Genomic DNA, 19569 nt, shown 5'->3' with positions numbered 1-19569 from the left:
AAATGTCTGTTTCTGTCAGGCCGGGTAGAATTTTTGTCAGCAGTCCTCTCAATTGATTAAGGGTTGTCTTTGGATCGACTTCAAAAAATGCATGTAATTTCAAATGAAGTAAATAAAGATCTAAAATGGCGGTCATGCTGTTTTACTACTATATAATGCTATGTACAATCATTGCAAAGGTAAGTTAGATACTATCGTCCACTAGTACATGCACCCTATGGTACTTTTATTAACAGAAATTAATTGTAGATTTTTCCGTGCGATAGGAAAGTTTTAAAATTTTGTATTGCTCACTCGTTCTCTTATATCAGGCTTACATTTTCATCAAGTAATTGTTTTGTAATTATTTGGAACATTTTCTAGCCTGGTTCTCTTCTTTACATATCCAAGTATTTATCTTAAAAATTGTTCCTGTCTTAAAGCAATGCACTTCACATAACAATCTATTTTAAGCAAGTACTTGCCCGGATAGACTAAACAATTGTGAATGTTTTGTTTACATTCAACCAGAATAAGCATTTCTCAAAGTCATACATTCACATTTGTGTTCTATTTCAAATGCTCACAGTCGTAACAAATTTACACATACACAAAGAGACACATGCGCAGGTGCAAACAGAGAACAAGTTGCGTTCCTTTGTACACCATAGAAAATTCTTTTAACAGTCCTTTTAACCATAATACGATAATAAAATCTAAAGGGTTTAGAGCAATCTTCTGTTTACTGAATATTGGTAATTTCAACAGCATGCTAATTGGTTCCGATGAATAATTCAATGACTTCAAAAGCTATCAGTACAACGCGGGCCCCTAGTGGCCGAGTGGTCTAAAGCGCTCTCCGTTACAGATAACTGCCATCTCACCTCTGTCTGAGTGGGTTCGAGCCTCGCATTCAGCTGATGTGGGTATGTGAGAAAGCTTTGCCAGGGAAATAAATTATTTGTTAATTTTTTCAAAGCAAAGCTGTTGTTTTCACTCTTTCTTTTGTTACTTTTTATTCGATAAGAGCTATCCAAATAAATACAAGTAACCAGTGAGATCAATGCTATACAAATGTACACAAGGAACAGTGATATCCATGCTGTCCAAATATACACAAGTGGTTAGAGCGTCCAATTCGGATGCAGAAGGTCGTAGGTTCGAATCCCGGCCGAGTCATACCAAAGACTTATATTTTAAAAAAAAAAAAGTATTGGTACTAGCAGCTGCCTCGCTTGGCGCCTAGCATTAAGATATTAATGTTAAGATTGGTCGACTTGGTGTCAGGATACTGTGACTGGGTGGGACATAATGCCATATGGCTGCGGCATGATGCCCAGTCCTAAACATCAAAATAAACTGCCACATAGCATACATCGTAGCTATGTGACTAAATTTTTTAAAGCTACGTTAAAAATTAAAAAAATCACCACAATACACATATCCATGGTATATAAACATGCACAAATGAACAGTGATATCCATGCTATCTAAATATACACAAATGAACAGTGATATCCATGCAATCAAAACATACACAAGTGAACAGTGATATCCATGCTATCTAATATGCACACATGGACAGTGATATCCATGCTATCTAATATGCACACACGGACAGTGATATCCATGCAATCAAAACATACACAAGTGAACAGTGATATCCATGCTATCTAATATGCACACATGGACAGTGATATCCATGCTATCTAATATGCACACATGGACAGTGATATCCATGCAATCAAAACATATGCAAGTGGTCGTCATTTTCAAGCTTAGGTTTTATATTATATCCTTTCCGGATTTGCGATTTAACGCGATTATGCTGTAAGTGTAAAATTTTGTAACGAGACACATCATCATCATCATCATCATCTTTATTTCCTTCCATGGAAGATTACATGATATAAGAATAAATCATCTGAATACAATCAATAAATATAAAAAAATTAAAAAAATAAAAAAAAAAAAAAAAAATATTCTATATTGGAATACAAATTCTTACACAATATCAATCAACAAAGTGTTCGTCAACTCATAAGTTGCAAGTTTCAGTACCTTATTTACAGAAGATAGCTGCACACTGCATGACAAAGTATGCTGCATACAGGACGAATAGCTTGGAGTTTTCTTTGTCGATTACTCCTGATGGTAACCTTTTACCTAAAAGATATTGTAGTTGCAGCTCATCTTCTGCATTAAATAACGTAATGTGCAGGCTCAGGGGAAATTTATCAGTAAGGAAATCCCAGAAAGAATTTCGAAAGTTCGACATATAAGGACAACTAACACAACAATGAAGTATCAAGTCTGTATAAACATTCCCACATCTAATACACATATCAAGCTGTGTTTGTGGAACAGCAGCCCATAGTTTAGCTACATATGTAAATACCTTAGTGTGTTGTCTAGTTTTAGCCGACTGCCACACTGAGGCAGGTCGTAAGTATTCGTGTATCGAAGAGAATCTATCAAAATCTGCTTGATTAGACATACGAACTCTCCAGAGGCTATTTTCAAGACCAACAATTTTTGACCTTACAATTTCTTTCCAATTATGTTTATCTAGAATTTCAGAATGATGTAAATAATCAGTTAGATACCCGAGCAAGTCAAACTTCTTTGAGGTATAATATAAATTTGAAATTAACCCGCAGCTTGACATGCATCCGCTCAGAATGAAGTGAAATAACGCAACGTTAAACACACGTTTAGTATGTACATTGTTAGGCATCAAACACAATCTGTGTAAAAACATCAATTTTCTTCTATCAATTTCGGACTGCGCTGATGTCCATCCTAGCATTCCCAGGGCAATGTCTGATCTTGTATGTATTGGAAAACCTTGTAAATGTTTGGCAAAATACCTCAGAGTTTTATCCAATAAAGCGAGGTCACTTTTTGAAATGTTACACCATAATTCACTTCCATAAAACATTGAAGGGAAAATTACCTTTTTAATTACATTTGCAGCAACCAAAGGATTTAAACCATTCGGTTTAATGCCAATACCAAACAGACCGTGAAAAGATTTTTTCCCTTTCTTGCATGCATCGAGTATTGCGTCATGCGACGTCAGCTTTGAGTTAATCCGGTGACCCAGGTGTGTTGCCGAATCGGTGACCGGCAAACATGACGGGCCAAGATACCATTTCATATTGATAAAATTCTTGTATTGGGGTCCGAAAATGATAATGTATGACTTTGTAACACTAAGCTCGAATCGCCACTTATTACTGTAGTCGTATGCTATATCTAACAGCTTTTGTAGATTGCTAGGATATATAGCCAAAAGTGAAATATCATCAGCTAGGGCTGGATTTCCCACAGCTAAGGATCCAATCTTTGCTCCAAATCCACTATTTTCTAACTGTAGCAGCAAGTCATTTATAAATATTGTGTACATCAAGGTTGACAAAACACCCCCTTGTCTCACTCCTTGGCCAATTGAGAACCAATCTGAAAATTGCCCATTTACAAGAACTTTACTCTGTAAATTTGTATACATGTTAAAAAATATCAAAAGGGATTTACCCGTAATTCCCAACGTGAATAATTTAAAAAGCAGTCCTTCGTGCCACACGGTATCAAATGCCTTTTTTGTATCAAGAAAAGCAGCAAAAACCCGTGAACCCATGTTTACATTATATTGTACTGATTGCAACAGCACAAAACTCGCTGTTGTGCAGCCTAAACCTTTTTGGTAACCATGTTGTTGTGAACTGGGTATACTAGAATTAGTATCTTTGAGCCAAGTTACCAAACGTTCATGAATAATTTTCTCAAAGGTTTTGTAGATAACAGGCAGTAAAGTAACAGGCCTGTAACTTTCGAGGGAGTTCTTTGATTTTCTGTTACCTTTGTACAGTGGTATTACTAACCCTTTTTTGCAATCTACAGGTATGTAAGATTGATCAATCATCCGAGTAAATAAAATTGTCATACACTCGATGAGGTAGTCGCTGCCATAGATCAAATGTTCATTGCAAATTTGATCATGACCCGATGCTTTTGATTTCTTTAGACCTTTAATGATTTCTCTTACTTCATTTAAACTGATACTGGTCTGTAAGGCCTCGATATGGCTTACTTCGTCCTGTAGACCCCGATTTAATTCTCTCTCTATAAATTCATAAACGTTTCCGTCAAAACTATGGTTTAAATTCGGCGTGTGAATGTCCTCATAGTATCTAGCAAAGCCATTTGCGATGGAATCATCATCACGGACACAAACTCCATCAGTTGATAGTTCCTGACAAAAATTTGTATTGTTCCCTCTCTTAATGTTGATCATTTTCCAAAAGTGTCTTACATCGCATTCATGTGCTTTTTCAATTTCTTCATACACCTCCCCCATATATTTTTCCACAGCCAGTTTTTGAACGTTTCTAAAGTCTCTCTTCTTATCTTTATATTCTCTGTAAGAATTAAATTGACTACCCCTCGGTCTTCCCTCATTTATCCAAGTATACCTAGCTTGTCTTTGAAGTTTATGTGCTTCTTTGAGTTCATTTGACCAATATGGTTTGGCATGATAATTGAATTTAGACTTTGGAAGCGCGATGTCGCTTGACTGCTGTATTGCATTAACAATGTGCTGGTAAAAGCTATCAACATTGTCCGAAATAGTATCTATATCTAAAGTTTTCAGGCGAAGGTCCAGCTCAGATTGATAGTTTTTCAAGATATCAGCGTTTAATTTATTCCAGGCTATGTTGTTTCTCTTCATAGACTGTCTGAAGTCTCTCCCACAGGTCACTGTACGAAGGGAAGTAAGGATAGGGAGGTGGTCAGATATCGCGTGCTCTTCGTGATCTGAAACAATGTGCACACTTCGTAATCTACCTATGCATTGATCCGACAGTACAAAATGATCAATCATCGTTCTTGCTGGGGTGAACGTATAGCGGGAACCAGTGCATATTATTAAATGTCCAGCACTCACTAGATTATTATATCGCAAGAACTCATGAAATACTCTATCTTTGTAATCTCTGAAAGTGGCTGGTTCAGCTACTGCATTGAAATCACCAGTAAAATACACGTCCCCCAGCTGTGAGTACTGATCATAGAGATTTTGAATCAACTCAATTTGCGCTTTGTAACAATCTATGCCATATAATAGGGTCGGCATATATACACAAAAAATATATACATTTTGCATATCAGGAAATTTGAATTCTATGCCAACAACTCTGTCACTATTAACTTCATCTATAAAGTTAGCATATCTCATGAGAGAAGTTTTGCAGAAGATTGCAACTCCTCCTTTACCACATTTTATTAACATACAATTAGAGGAAATATCCTCTGCCTTAGCAGTGCATTTATAATCAGAACGAATAGTATCGCAAAATGGAAGTATGTGCTGTAATAGTTTATGTTCAGTTACGCAAGCTACGTCAACATTATATTTATCCAGCATTGCACTAAAGCTAAGAGCAGAGGACATAATTCCTCTAACATTCCAGGTCAGTATATTAAGATTCATATTAACTTGCAATATAGGCATATTAATACTTATGCATCGTGAAAGCAGGACTAAAATGACAAAGATGACAAAACACATTAACTTACGACAGAACATAATGGCAAATTTATGAACAATTAACTGTCACCCTAGTCACAGAATATCGCATCCTGCACCTTCATTTGCCTCCTGATCGCGATTGCTAAACCTGTCTCGCCAAGATTGATTCCCATACCACCTTCTTACATAAACACCTTTTGGCCATGTTACATCATTTTCAACAGTGTCGCAGTCTGAATTATATACAGTCAGCTTGGCCGATAAACAATTACGTCTACTGTGGATAAACTTTATGGATAACGGATCTATATCGTATTCTTTCAAGAATTTACCGAGGACTTCAGCAGTAGATTTGACGCCAATGCCACCCACATAAAAGCGCCTTGTTCTACGTCTAACTACACCTTCAAATACAACATTCTCATTTTTGTCATCAACATCCTCATGTCCAACAATACTCTCTGAACCTATTTCTAAACCTGATTTACCAAATGATCTAGGTCTTTCTACCTGACCCCCAATAACGGTAGGTATCTTGCTAGGAGGGGTTTTCAAGTCTATACCTTTCACATTACTGTTGCTAGTAATCGGATGCCTAGCGTTCTCTATCCTGGTCGAAGTCGAAGTTAACAGTTTATTTTGATTCTGAATGGGTGTGCGTACAAGATTTGTCACATCAGGATGAACACTGGCTTTATAAATCTGTGGGATATTTCCATCGAAGGGGGCGATATGTCTTCTAACGAAAGTCTGTGAAATTATATCCGAACTTTTTGAAACCAGAGTTTGCAGAGCACTGACCCCACTCTTTTCCATAGTTGTTTGGACCGTTACACCGGTTCGTGACTCCACTGCCGTTGTACCTGGTGTAGAGTCGTCAGCCTCAACCAACACGGGAGACAAACAGTTGGACACTGCAGTTCTGTTCTGAGATTCACTTGATAGGCGGCAGTGTGTATCGCAACCAGTTTTGTTAGAGTCGATCAAGACGGAAGATGAACAGTTAGACACATGAATCTTGTTCTGAGCAGCAACTGATGGAGAGCTATCACCACATCCATTGGGACTACATGATAGGTTACTTACAGCTGGACTATTCGTGCGAACGACATCCGCATAAGACATGGGTTTACTCAAAGATTTCATCAGCTTAACTCTAAGTTGCTCGGTGATGGTGTGGAGAGTTTCATTTTCTTTCATCAACACGCTTTGAGTAGTTTTCAGTGACGTAATCTCATTACGGAGCAGTTCTATTGTTTGAGATTGTGCCTGTACCTTATTGTTTACATCAGCACGGAATGCATTAAGGTCATTCATATTCACCAATGTGATTTGGGTTGCCTTCAGAGATATAATCTCTTCTCTGAGCGAAACGACAGTTTGTTGTAGATGACCGCAATCACTCTTGATTTCCGCTAGCGAGAGTCTTGCTGAATTAATCACTTGTTCTGCTTGCCCTGAGCTATGTTCATCGTCATGTTCACAATGTTCAGCTTGTACATTAGGGTTTGATTTCTTCTTGCTAAAAATAGAATCGATCTCGCAAGGATCCCCTTTTATAAATATAGCTAAAGAATAACAATCCCTTGCATATTTTATTAAACTACTTACACCATTTCTGTTTTTTCTAACAACCAAATATCCAGATGGACAGCCAGGAAAACCTCGTGCTCTACTAAATAAAACTGACCTGTACCAGGTTACAATATCTTCACTGTCGTGTGAAACCTCTAGCAATTTCTCAATATACATGTCTCTGGGTAGATTATCTAGTTCCTGATCAAGTCTTCTAATATAGTCCTGATTGGGAACCTGAGATATGACATCTTGATATGTTGGGCTGTTACAACGGTGACTCGAATCTTGGGCATCTCTGTCAAAACATGTATTATCAACATTCTGTGTACTCGTGTACTGAGGTTGCGAGCATAGATCTGCCTTGTTTGCATTGTCAGGCTCATCACTCACCAAATCTGCGTCATAAAAAGCATTTAAACCACAATTCCCATGTACAGTACAATCACCTTCATTTTCTGTTTCCAGTTCAGTATATTTCTTCCTGGAGCGAGTCTCATAAACAGAATTATCCATGATTTGCACATAAGCACTGCAACGTCCATCTGAACAGTCCGCCATCTTCAATTAGTCTGTCGTAGCTATGTGACTAAATTTTTTAAAGCTACGTTAAAAATTAAAAAAATCACCACAATACACATATCCATGGTATATAAACATGCACAAATGAACAGTGATATCCATGCTATCTAAATATACACAAATGAACAGTGATATCCATGCAATCAAAACATACACAAGTGAACAGTGATATCCATGCTATCTAATATGCACACATGGACAGTGATATCCATGCTATCTAATATGCACACACGGACAGTGATATCCATGCAATCAAAACATACACAAGTGAACAGTGATATCCATGCTATCTAATATGCACACATGGACAGTGATATCCATGCTGTCTAATATGCACACATGGACAGTGATATCCATGCTATCTAATATGCACACATGGACAGTGATATCCATGCAATCAAAACATACACAAGTGAACAGTGATATCCATGCTATCTAATATGCACACATGGACAGTGATATCCATGCTATCTAATATGCACACATGGACAGTGATATCCATGCTATCTAATATGCACACATGGACAGTGATATCCATGCAATCAAAACATATGCAAGTGGTCGTCATTTTCAAGCTTAGGTTTTATATTATATCCTTTCCGGATTTGCGATTTAACTCGATTATGCTGTAAGTGTAAAATTTTGTAACGAGACACGAATGTAGGATAAAACGGGTTAATCAACAAATCCATTTTCAGTCAATTTTTTAGTGTGTGTGTGCATGTGTGTGTGTGTGTGTGTGTGTGCATTCTTTTGTTTGTATACCCTCTAACAAACCTAAACTTTGCTTGTGACATCGATCTTAGATACTCCTGTTTTCGTTCAATTATGGTTACAGCTTTGCGAATTTTTTATTTGATTTCAAAAGTCTTCTAGAAACTACAATCCTATCTTTTACCTTGATCGATGAAACAAATTTGCTCCAATTATTTAAGGTTCAGAAAACTAATTATGGACTTTTCTTTTATGAACAATCTCCCTAATCAAAATCTATCAGATGTGAATTGCTTATTATTATCAGCGCAGAAATTTAATTTCAAATTCCTAACATTGCATGTAAACATCTTTGAAAATAATTATGAACTTTTCTTTTAAAGTCATAAACAATCTCCCTAATTAAAATCTATCAGATGTGAATTTCCTATCGTTATAAGTGCAGAAATTTAATTTCAAATTCATAATAGTGCATGTAAACAATTTTGAAGTAAAAGTCATTCTGCATATTTTGCATTATCTTTTTTTTTACATTAGCTTTTATGTCTGCACTGCATGCTAAAACCTTTTTCTGGCTTTATTGTTTTATCTCTTTTAGACAAGCATTGTAATTTGTTTCGTCGGTCAAACGTGACATTAATTTCCGTATTGAATATTTATTTTAACAATATCACAATGATCTGTTAGATCGAGCTGATTGAAATAGTTTGATCAAATTCGCTAGGGTTCTACACACCAAACAGGGAACTAGTCTTTTAAACACTGTCTAAAGTGTCTGTTACAATTGTATCAAATGCAATTTAGCTTTGTGTAAATTATCTATTAAAACTGTATCAAATCCGACTTTATTATCATTAGTAGTACTGGAATGAAAACTCAGAATCTCATGAAAAAATGCAAAAGTAAAAAAGGATATTACCTACCTCATGCAATCCAAACATATGGACCTTGATGTCTGTATTGTCTACTGAATTGGACTCTCTTCATAAGTTTCCACCTCTTTTCTAACAGACACTGGAATAATTGTCTTTTTCTCCAGCTTTGCTGATATAATTTTGCTGCAATTCGTTTTGATGTCAAAATTTATCTAAATATCTATCGGAACTGTTCACTTGATTTGATTTTTCCTACTGGTTTCTGTTTTATAAAGCAATTAACTGTAAGCCGGAAAGAAAAGCAACCGATGGGGGTTATAGATTTTCATATTGAACAGACTATTTGGAGTAATCAGAATGGTCTCAATTGTATGTTCTCACGAGACGTTTGTTAATGAAAAACTTAATGAGTTACCTAGATGATCACACGTTAGAGTATACTATTTGTCCGTTCACCTTTCTCTTTATAATATAATACCGTGTATGTAACCTTTGATCAAGTTACACGGGTAGTAGCCCATTTAGCATTATTGTCTTTCCCATTAAGGAAGACCTTTAAGATGATATTTTGTTAGTCTTCGTATTGATATTAGCGGCGATGTCCAGAGGAAATGTTGGGGGTTTCCTTTATGATGCCATAATCACCTACCAGCGATATGTATTTAGAGGTCAAGTAATTTCGGTTAATGCCAATGTTCTGCTAAACATCATCAAAGGTAATCTCCAAACCTCGAAGAAACAAATACAATATTAATATTACCACCTATGAAGGAGGGTGAAAATAAAATCAGACCATTTTCTATGGCGTACATTATCTGCCACAGACGCACTGTACATATCTTTGCCGTTCAAAAATTGTCACGAAACAAACGTTCCCATTCGTGATTGTATTACACTTTCTCAAAAGTTTGTTTCCATCAGACCTTCTTTTCAGCTTTCTTGATTTAATATCATTCCGCTGAATGAAGCTGACTTGGATTTTGTGTGACAGCAGGGCTTTTAAAAACGATTTCACTTCACAAAAAGTATAAGTCTGAACGATCGAATTCAGTGAGTTTTGCCCCATATCAATCATGGTGAGTCATTAACGTTTAAAATCATTAAATCGGATTTGTACGTTTAAGACAGAGCTGTAATATTATTGGGCAGGCATAAAACGTAACGAAGAGAGAAGTCTGTCGAAGGGGCTATTTAAAAATTAGCAAGTGACCTTGACATTGGAGGTGAACCTTTTATTTATGAGATGACATCAAATTAAGAAGTGAAAGTGCGCCATCGTTCATCATTGTATCGCAAACAAATTTTTATAATATAAAGTAAAAACAAAATAAAAGTCAAAATATGAATCCTTAACGTTGAGGACAAGGCCTCAAACGTGCAATTCAACACATCTTCTAGGTTAAATACCTAATTATACCAGGCTTCATCCATTTACTTTAATTTTGAAAGCAGAACGCCATCTTGGACTGAAAGCTAAACTTTGAGCTTGAAAATGGGACCATCAATGTAGCACACGAAATAATGATCATATATACGGGAAGTTGTAACAAGTGGTATCATTTCATCTGAAATGTCTCTAGAAGTAAAGAGTGGAAGGGAAATTGAAATAGAAAAATTCAACATGTAAAACCATGACAATTACTTTGAAGGTAAAACCTCCATTTTGATACACAGCACGTACAAATGATAACATGTAATTAAGTCGCACTCCTTAATCTCATAATGTTCTAAAGTTAAAATAGGGAAGCAAAGTGTGATAGAAACTAGAAAATACTGAACCGTGACATTTGACCTTGAAGACAGGAGTCCCGCTGCGGTACAAGATGACGTATATGTGTATCAATTTCAATCTTTAACCTCAAATAGCCTTAAAGTTATGGAGCGGAATGGAAAATGTCATGGAAACGTGAAAGGTATAATAATGTGACCTTAGCCCCCTCCCCTTTTGTAGCAAACGACATACCTCCTACGTTCCCCGCTTGTTTTGGAAAGGCAGGTGACAGTAACGAAAAAAATAACTCTTTAATATTCTACCCCAAAAAAAATCTAATGATTAAAATTATTGGCAAATATTTATATGGAAAATAAACGGGGTGTATGAACTATTTTGTTTACACCATACTGCGAAATATGACGACTGGGTTATCTTCATTACTAAACCTAAACTTCTACCGTGCCATCATTACATTTCCCATATAATTTCATTTTGGGTTTTTACATGTTTTGGGTGGGTGTTGGGGGTGTTTTTATGTTGTTCTTTCTTTTTGTTTATTTGATTTCGTTTTGTAGGGGAATTTTGTTGCTTTTTAATTGTTGCTGCGATCTGGAATAATCGACTGGTAAAGAAAAGCTGTTTGTCACAGCAAATAGTGCAAAATCTCTTGTAAAAATATTTCAAATTAAAATGAAGAATAGAAAAAGCATAATTGCCATATTGTCTCTGCAGACAATTATTCTTTATTTTTTCTTCTTTCAAATCAGCCATTGTGTCCAGGGCCTTCTAGAAAAGCTATACTGTAAGTTTGTCACATGGCTTCGATTTAGTAAAACATTAAATTGTGATATATATATATATATATATATATATATATATATATATATATATATATATATATATATATATATATATATATATATATATTAGGTATGTTGTGTGTTTCCGTTTTTTGCCATGGACCTTTGCCCAAAATGAAGTTAATGGTATATATCTGACCAGCGATATTTATTTTGAAAAGAACATAATATATAACTAATACATAACTAATACACAACTAATATTTCTCTGAGTGTAGATTAGATATTCAGATCATGATAAATGGAAATAAACATTCTACACATTCAATATTTGAATTTATTTGGAACATCATTAGAATTCAATTGGAACTCTATATATTTGGACTTGTGATAATATTTTAAGCGTATTTGATTTAATTCACAATACCGTAGGTTCCTTATTAAATTTTCAGTTTTGTATTCTAGAGGAATAAAGCATTTATCGCATTTTACAAACCGTGTTTGCTTTCACTCTTTTTTGTTACCTAGCTTAAGACCGTAAAATCGTAACAAAATATATAAATTTATTGATAAAAAAAATCCTTTTATTTTCATATTAAAAATAGTTGTAGTTTCCGCAAATGGAAAGTCTTGTTTCTTTAACACAACACACTCTCGGACTATTGTTTTGTGCATGAAACACCTCATTGCAATTGCAAATAATCATTTCGAACCAAACGCAATAGAAAAACAAAACGGAGCACGGAATTGGGCAAACAATCAACGCAGAATATCATGTTAACGTTTGAATCCGAAATACTGTAGTTGTACCTATAGATCATCCGCAGTTGCGTTTTACTTTGTCATATATATATATATATATATATATATATATATATATATATATATATATATATATATATATATATATATATATACATGGATTTTTTCCCTATGCCATAAAACAGTTTTAAAAACGCTCTATTGAACTTAATGATATTTAAAAAACGTATAAAACGATTTTTTTAAAAATAACTTGGCAACATAACTAAACAAATAATACATTTGCATATTGTAATTATAAATTATTAATAACAGGATAGTTGTTAATACTTCATCTTTGTGGAAATTGTGAATAAGAACAAACATTAACAGAACATATGAATAGATTTATATATATATATATATATATATATATATATATATATATATATATATATATATATATATATATATATATATATATATATATATATATATATATATATATATATATATATATATGTATATATATATAAAGGAATTTTGATTTATCATAATTCTAAGTTTATTTAAATCTTTTCACAATGTTTTTCCTGCAAAGTTGACTTGTTTTGTTGTATAGTAACCATGTAAATGAACCTAACAATTAGACAATTAGACTTACAGTTAAAGGAACACTCTGAACTATTGTATAATGTATACTCATTCCGACAGATCTCATTGTATTTATTACATATATAAAACTTGAGCTGAGTAGGTCCACTGTTTTACGAGCAATCAACCTTAAATTTAGAATTTGTCTAAAACATGTGGTACATCATTTTTCGTACAGGTCGTTCTATTTATGCCCTAGAATGTGTTAAGCGATGTCTCTTGTGCTGCAAATGCGTTTCTTGAAAAGAGAAATAAGATATAACATTTATAAATATGCCATGAAAAACTTCGGTACCAAGGCTGATCACAACTCAAAGAGTAATCACGGTAAAAGCTGCACAATTATCGTCATGAACTTAAAATAGTAATCATGCGGAAAACCAAAGGCGCAATCTGCATAAACTGCGCAATTTCTAATTCTCGGCGAAGTCTATCGCACGTGTGCGATTAGTTTGAGAATCGTGGAAATAAACTATACTAATATTTGGAGGAGAAATTTAGATTAATGCCATATAAGAACATTCTGCAAAGAAGATATATTACAAATTTTATGTCATTACGACCAAGCCAAAAATGCCCTGTTATTCCATAACAGACAACCACTTACCAGCTTGACAGACGAGACGTGTGTAACGTCTTACCGGATAGAGATGAAGTATGATAATCCAAATTAAATATAATTTGTCTTTGTATTCACCGAACTTAATATGTAACAAAAACCAATAGCTCTGGATCAAAAGCGTCACATGACACTAAAGAATAAAAAAAGCATTACCTTTAAGACAAAAGATGCGTGCTGCTGTAACTTTTCACTTAGCAGAGACAATCCCATCTTTTTTATGAGACTGATTAAATGTCAAATACCATAACCATGACGACATGATGTATGCGATATCTTCTCAGTCTCTTCAACATCTGCAGCAACTCTGACGATCTGAAACAAAATGGCGTATACGTGAAATGCATACCAGGGTATTTTGTTTGAGCTTTATTCTTGAATTTTCCACATTCATTGACTGTCTGGTGCATGACGTCTCGAAATGTAAGGTGTTATCCCAAAATATTACTCTCAACAAGTGGTGTATGAATTTAAATAACAAACTGACGCATTGAAGTACATACAATTTAAAAATAAGACGAAGGAAACAGTCACGTGGCTTTATGAGATAAATCGCTTTCTCTTCCGGTGACGTTAGAAGAGTTTGGTTTTGCTTGCATTTTAAACAACATTAACAGTAGACGAATATTTTATTATTATTTCCTTGAATGGTTATTTTAAGCGATGTACAGATGTAAAGAAACATCATACCTCGCATTTTATATAACTTTCTTCAGCATGGAATTTTTAATTAAAAGTAGTTTGAATACAAGTACATGCCTAAATTTCGCTCCTATTTAAACCATGCAGTATTGAATATCGAACCACCTTCCTTCAACCCTTCAGTCACGCATTATGTTATGCATTGACATCATTCTTTCATAACTATGTTTTCCAACCTTATGATAATATTTATCGTCGCCTTTTCAGAGCTTTTAGAAATGTCTTCAAAATCGAAAAATTGTAGCAACTCCAGATAAACAAATATTTTTACAAGTGTACAATTTTATTCCTGTGTGTATGATCTGGAAGGCGACAATCCACGAGATACCGGCATTGGTATTGCTGGCTCGTCATGTCAACAATGGCGGACTGTTGCGTTTTACCTGCCGCGTAATAATTCTGCAAATATCTCATAGCGATTTCTGTATAATTATACGCATACATGAAACATTATCTTAAGCAATATTTATTGATTATACAGTGTTTGGTACCACTGAGTAAATAGAACCATCTTTTCCATTACATTGTCATATTGTTCAGGGGGAAAAAAAAACATCCCTCATGCTAGCTAAGTTAACAAGGTATCACAATGTGTGTTTTTATTACCGTATTTCTTCGTGTTTGTTATACTTATACTTCGAAAGTGTACAACTTTGTATATTTGTCGAACACCGGGGTACTAATTAACGTAGGTTCCCTTACACTAATGTACAATGTCATTGTCATTAGGCTACGATACCTATAGCACTAATAAGTTTAAACAATCTATTTCACTGGCCGATCACGAAGAAATGTAGTCACGGTGACAGACCCGCATTAAAACTTCATTTCTTTGATTTTAGCGATGACGTTATGCCCAAAAGAATGATATAGTTACTACGACAGGGCAAGATCAGCTAATTTAAGCATCCAAAATTTAATTTAATTCATTACGTTTGTCAAATTTGTTCCAAGGCGAGGTTAAATCGTAATAGGGTTTTGCTGCAAGTTTGCAACAGACTTTTAGCTTTATTGGCACTGGAATTTTCAGAACTGTGAAAGGAAATAATCCACCTTGACGGGGGTATGATCACGCGGTAAATATGACATCATAGCAATATGTCACAATTCCCCCACTGTACCAATCTCTGTTCCATTGTTTACCTATTATTTTTCATCAAAACCGTGCATTATTAAAAATGAATTAAGAACTGCATAGTAATACAATTACATGATAAAATGTCAAAGATATTTTCAATATGAAGACATTCAGTACAGAGAGGGTGAGCAGACCCCTTGCTGAAAGGTCCATTTTTGAAAAATAAAGCTTCCTACGAAAACAACAAAAATAAGGTCAATAGCCTCTGACCGAAGCCTCTAACTTACAGAGAGTTTCTCTAATTGGGATACTTTATCTTTGTAGTTCGTGTTTTTCAAAATTTTGTTTACCCACCGTGACACCCATTTGTGGTCGCACCCTGTCTGCTGCTATAAATGTGTGAATAATTAAATCATTATTATATCAATAATGGAATCTTACACTAGTAGATTAGCTAGAGAAAGATTAGAAGCAATTAGAAGATATCAGCCTGTTCGTGATGCTCTCAAACGAAAACTTCAAAAACGCCAAGTAGAACACGTTGATTGTGCCGAAGATAAAGAACAATTTTTTTAAACCTGTTACAAAGGCTACTGAAAGAGTTGCATAAGATACTGAAAGTCTTCTTCCAGCAGTAAGAGAAACGGCTGAGCAAACTGCAAGGATAGCAAAAAGAACCAAACAGACGAAAAATATTTTAAAAGATCTTCCGGCTATAGCTGCTGCTCAACCTCCGCCAGAACTTGAAGGTAAGTACCAGTTACAGAAAAAATTAAAAGAAAGAAAGTAAAGAAAAAATTAATTTGTTTAACAGATTTACACAAAAGACTCTTGATGAAAAAACGGGATATAAAAAAATAAATGATTTAGCTTAATTTGCCACTACGAGTTATCATAAAAGAGATAGATATTTAAAATCTGATCAGTGCCAAAAAAAATTTGGTACAAGTGGATACATCGAATAAATCAAGGATGTGATCAAGTCAGAGAAGACGATGTTAATTAATTTGCATACAAAGATAGAATAGATAGTTATTTTTCAGATGTGCAACATTATGTTAAATCTAAAAGACAAAATGAACCTGAAGATCAATGTTCTTAGCAACAATTAGATAGACTTAGAGGTAAATTTAAAGTTAAGGGTTTAAAACCTATCGGACGTGCGAATTATAAGAAAGCAGTAGATATTGCTAAAAATAATGATAAAATGGGAAAATATCTAAGAAAAAAATGCTAAATCTTGGACAAAAGATGATTGGATTGAAAATATATATCTTGTCAAATCTAGTCAAACTTCTACTGTTGATGATGTGGATTTTGTGGCATTTAAGAATGATGTGATGTAACAAGAAGAACCACAATCTCCTCTTTCTCAACCACAATCTCCTTCTCCTCGATCACAATTTGCTCTTCCTCAACCACAATCTCCTCCTCCTCAACCACAAATTACTCCTTCTCAGTCACAATCTATCCCTCCTCACTTACAATCTCCTGAATCTAGAAAAAAATCTTTCCGAAATAAGAATTGAAGATGCTATTAAGAATAAATTTACACCTAATGCTTTAGAAAATATTGAACCTACAGAACATTTTGATGACTTAGTACATATTGCTTTAAAATACAATGAAAGAGATAAATACTAAAAACCGGCACATAAATCTTTGTCAGAAAATGAATGGATTACAAATTTATATGGTTATCAAGTTATTATTGATACAGTTATAACTAAAATATATGCAGATAAGATAATAAAAAGAAAACAAGAATTGCAACGAGAAGATGTTCTTGGCTGGTTGGATCCTCCTGAACTGAAAACAGGAAGTGGAATAGGAATTTGTCCTGACAGTGTTCTTGCCGATGTTGAACGATTAGAAGGTCTGGTCGGAGGAAAACGCGGAGCAAATAAGCTCCAGAAATTATTAATGAAATATCTCTTATATTTGTCGAAGATTATTACGGGCGGTGTTATGGACCGTAATGTTTGTCATTCTCTCATTAATGAAATTGCTGATGATTATTACAGCGACTGAAAAGAATAAATTAATCAACATGTAATTTAAAAAAAAATGATTATACATCATGCTCAACGCGCGTCTGTAATAGTTAGGTTAGTAAATTCGCGATTACCAACGTACCAAGCGATTTATGGAGATGGACTTCGTGATGTTGTTCAAGGTTTATTCAAGAGGATAGCTCCAAAAGCAGTACCGATTGCAAAACAATTAGGAACGAAAGCTATTGAGTTCATTGGAAATAAAGCATTATGTTCTGTTGGTAATGTTGCCGGTAAAGCATTTTCAAAAGTCAAAGAAACATTAGCTCGATTAGTACGAGGAAAGCCACAACCAGTAAAATTAGCTAGTACTGAAATTATGCCTGCAAATATTAGTAAAATAATAAATCAAACTGCTTTAAAAACTTAGCACAGTTAGCTGATATTGAAATTGTTCTTGCAGAATTGACTAATACATTTATGCCTGTAGCTATAACAAAAGATAAAGAAAAAGTATAATGGCAAGTGTAATAGCAGGAAGTGGTCTTCATGTTAGACGATAACAATTATAATAAAAATGTTTAAGCCTATATCCGATCCAGCGCTTGATATGGACCACAAGTTCTTAAAGATGACTCTGTTCTTGATTATCAATATTATTCTTATGACGCACGTATACCAGATCAGCGCGGTCGAATTAAAATACAAGTTCAAGATACAAGCAGATACTTTTTACCTGCTGAAGCATTTTGTTGAAGTAGAAGGAACATTTTGCAGGATGATGGTGGAGTACTTGGATTAGGTGAAACTCCCGGTTTTGTTAACAATGGCATTATGGCATTGTTTGACAACGCTACGTACATGATTGATGGAAAAAAATATTGAAACAATTCAAAAAGACGTTGATGTTGCTACAACAGTACTTCGTCTTGCAAGATATTCAGATGATTATACAAGATCAGCTGGCCCACAATGATGTTTGCTAAAGATAAATCTAATCATCTTGAACACGTCAGGGAAGTTGTGAGTGATGTAGGAAACGTTGCAAAGCATGCTGCTACACCATCAATTGTATCAATCAACACGAATTAAAACTTAGGCTCTGCTACACGTCGACTAATATTAAATGACGAAGACACTTTTTCATGTGTAATTCCACTATCTCATATCTTTGGATTTTGTAGAAATGTAGGACAAATTATTTTTTGAGCGAAACATATAGTTGTACTTGTAAGAAAAGCTACTGACACTGATTGAATCTGGCGTTCTGCTGCCGGATATAAGTGCATGGTAAGACTAACAAAATTTTCCCTATGGATGTCAGTAATGACTCCAACAATTGCTGAAGAAGAAAAGTTAATTAGTTTTATAAATTCAGGAGGAAAATCATTGTTATCATGGTTGACAATGACCACAGATAGTACTCAAAGTAATGTTGTTGGGTTATTTACATGACATATTGCATCACAACAAAAAGTTTCTGCACGAAGACGTATATGTATTGCTTTACAACATGTTAATCGACTAAACTCACAAGAAAGCTGTCATATGATACTTGATACACTTGCAATGAGTGTAGCTTCTTTACGGATAAATAAACAGCAAGAAACATCTGAAGATATGTTGTTAAATGTTGACCGAAATCATGTAGCACGTGTATATCATCGTTCATTGATATTTATGGGGCGTGATCAAAATACAGATATTGGTTTACAAATATCACAGCGCGATTTTACAAGACTGTACCCGATCTGTAATTTTTCATTGGAGCATATATAATTATTTAAACAATCTGTCGTTGATATTCATTTTCGAGCTCGATTAGGTGTATTTCCCGCTGGTGGTATTGGTTTTAGAGCAATTTGCAGTTATATTCAGCGATAAAGCAATGTTATTTTACTGGCAAGGCGAAAGTGGGTTATTGAGTCACCGATAAAAAATATAAAACATTTTCAGTTGAAAATAAAATATTACTTATTTTTAAAAAATGTCTTATCATCACGTTAGCT

At 34.5% G+C, this 19569-nt stretch overlaps 1 protein-coding gene across 1 annotated transcript in view; it reads right to left on the bottom strand.

Moving 5' to 3' along the window:
* The window catches only part of LOC149798248 (serine/threonine-protein phosphatase with EF-hands 1-like), an 87625-nt gene that overhangs the window by 55084 nt on the left and 12972 nt on the right, over nucleotides 1-19569 (bottom strand). The window contains exon 2 of the mRNA XM_089960560.1: nucleotides 13943-14101. The gene's annotated coding sequence lies outside the window, so the exon portion shown is untranslated. The remainder of the gene's footprint in view (nucleotides 1-13942; nucleotides 14102-19569) is intronic.

The sequence above is a fragment of the Sinohyriopsis cumingii genome, chromosome 6 (genome assembly GCF_028554795.1).
Source record: "Sinohyriopsis cumingii isolate HCF-2022 chromosome 6, ASM2855479v2, whole genome shotgun sequence".
NCBI lineage: Eukaryota > Metazoa > Mollusca > Bivalvia > Unionida > Unionidae > Sinohyriopsis > Sinohyriopsis cumingii.
The sequence above is the reverse complement of the archived record's forward strand: the minus strand, read 5'-3'. Positions and strand labels throughout refer to the sequence as shown.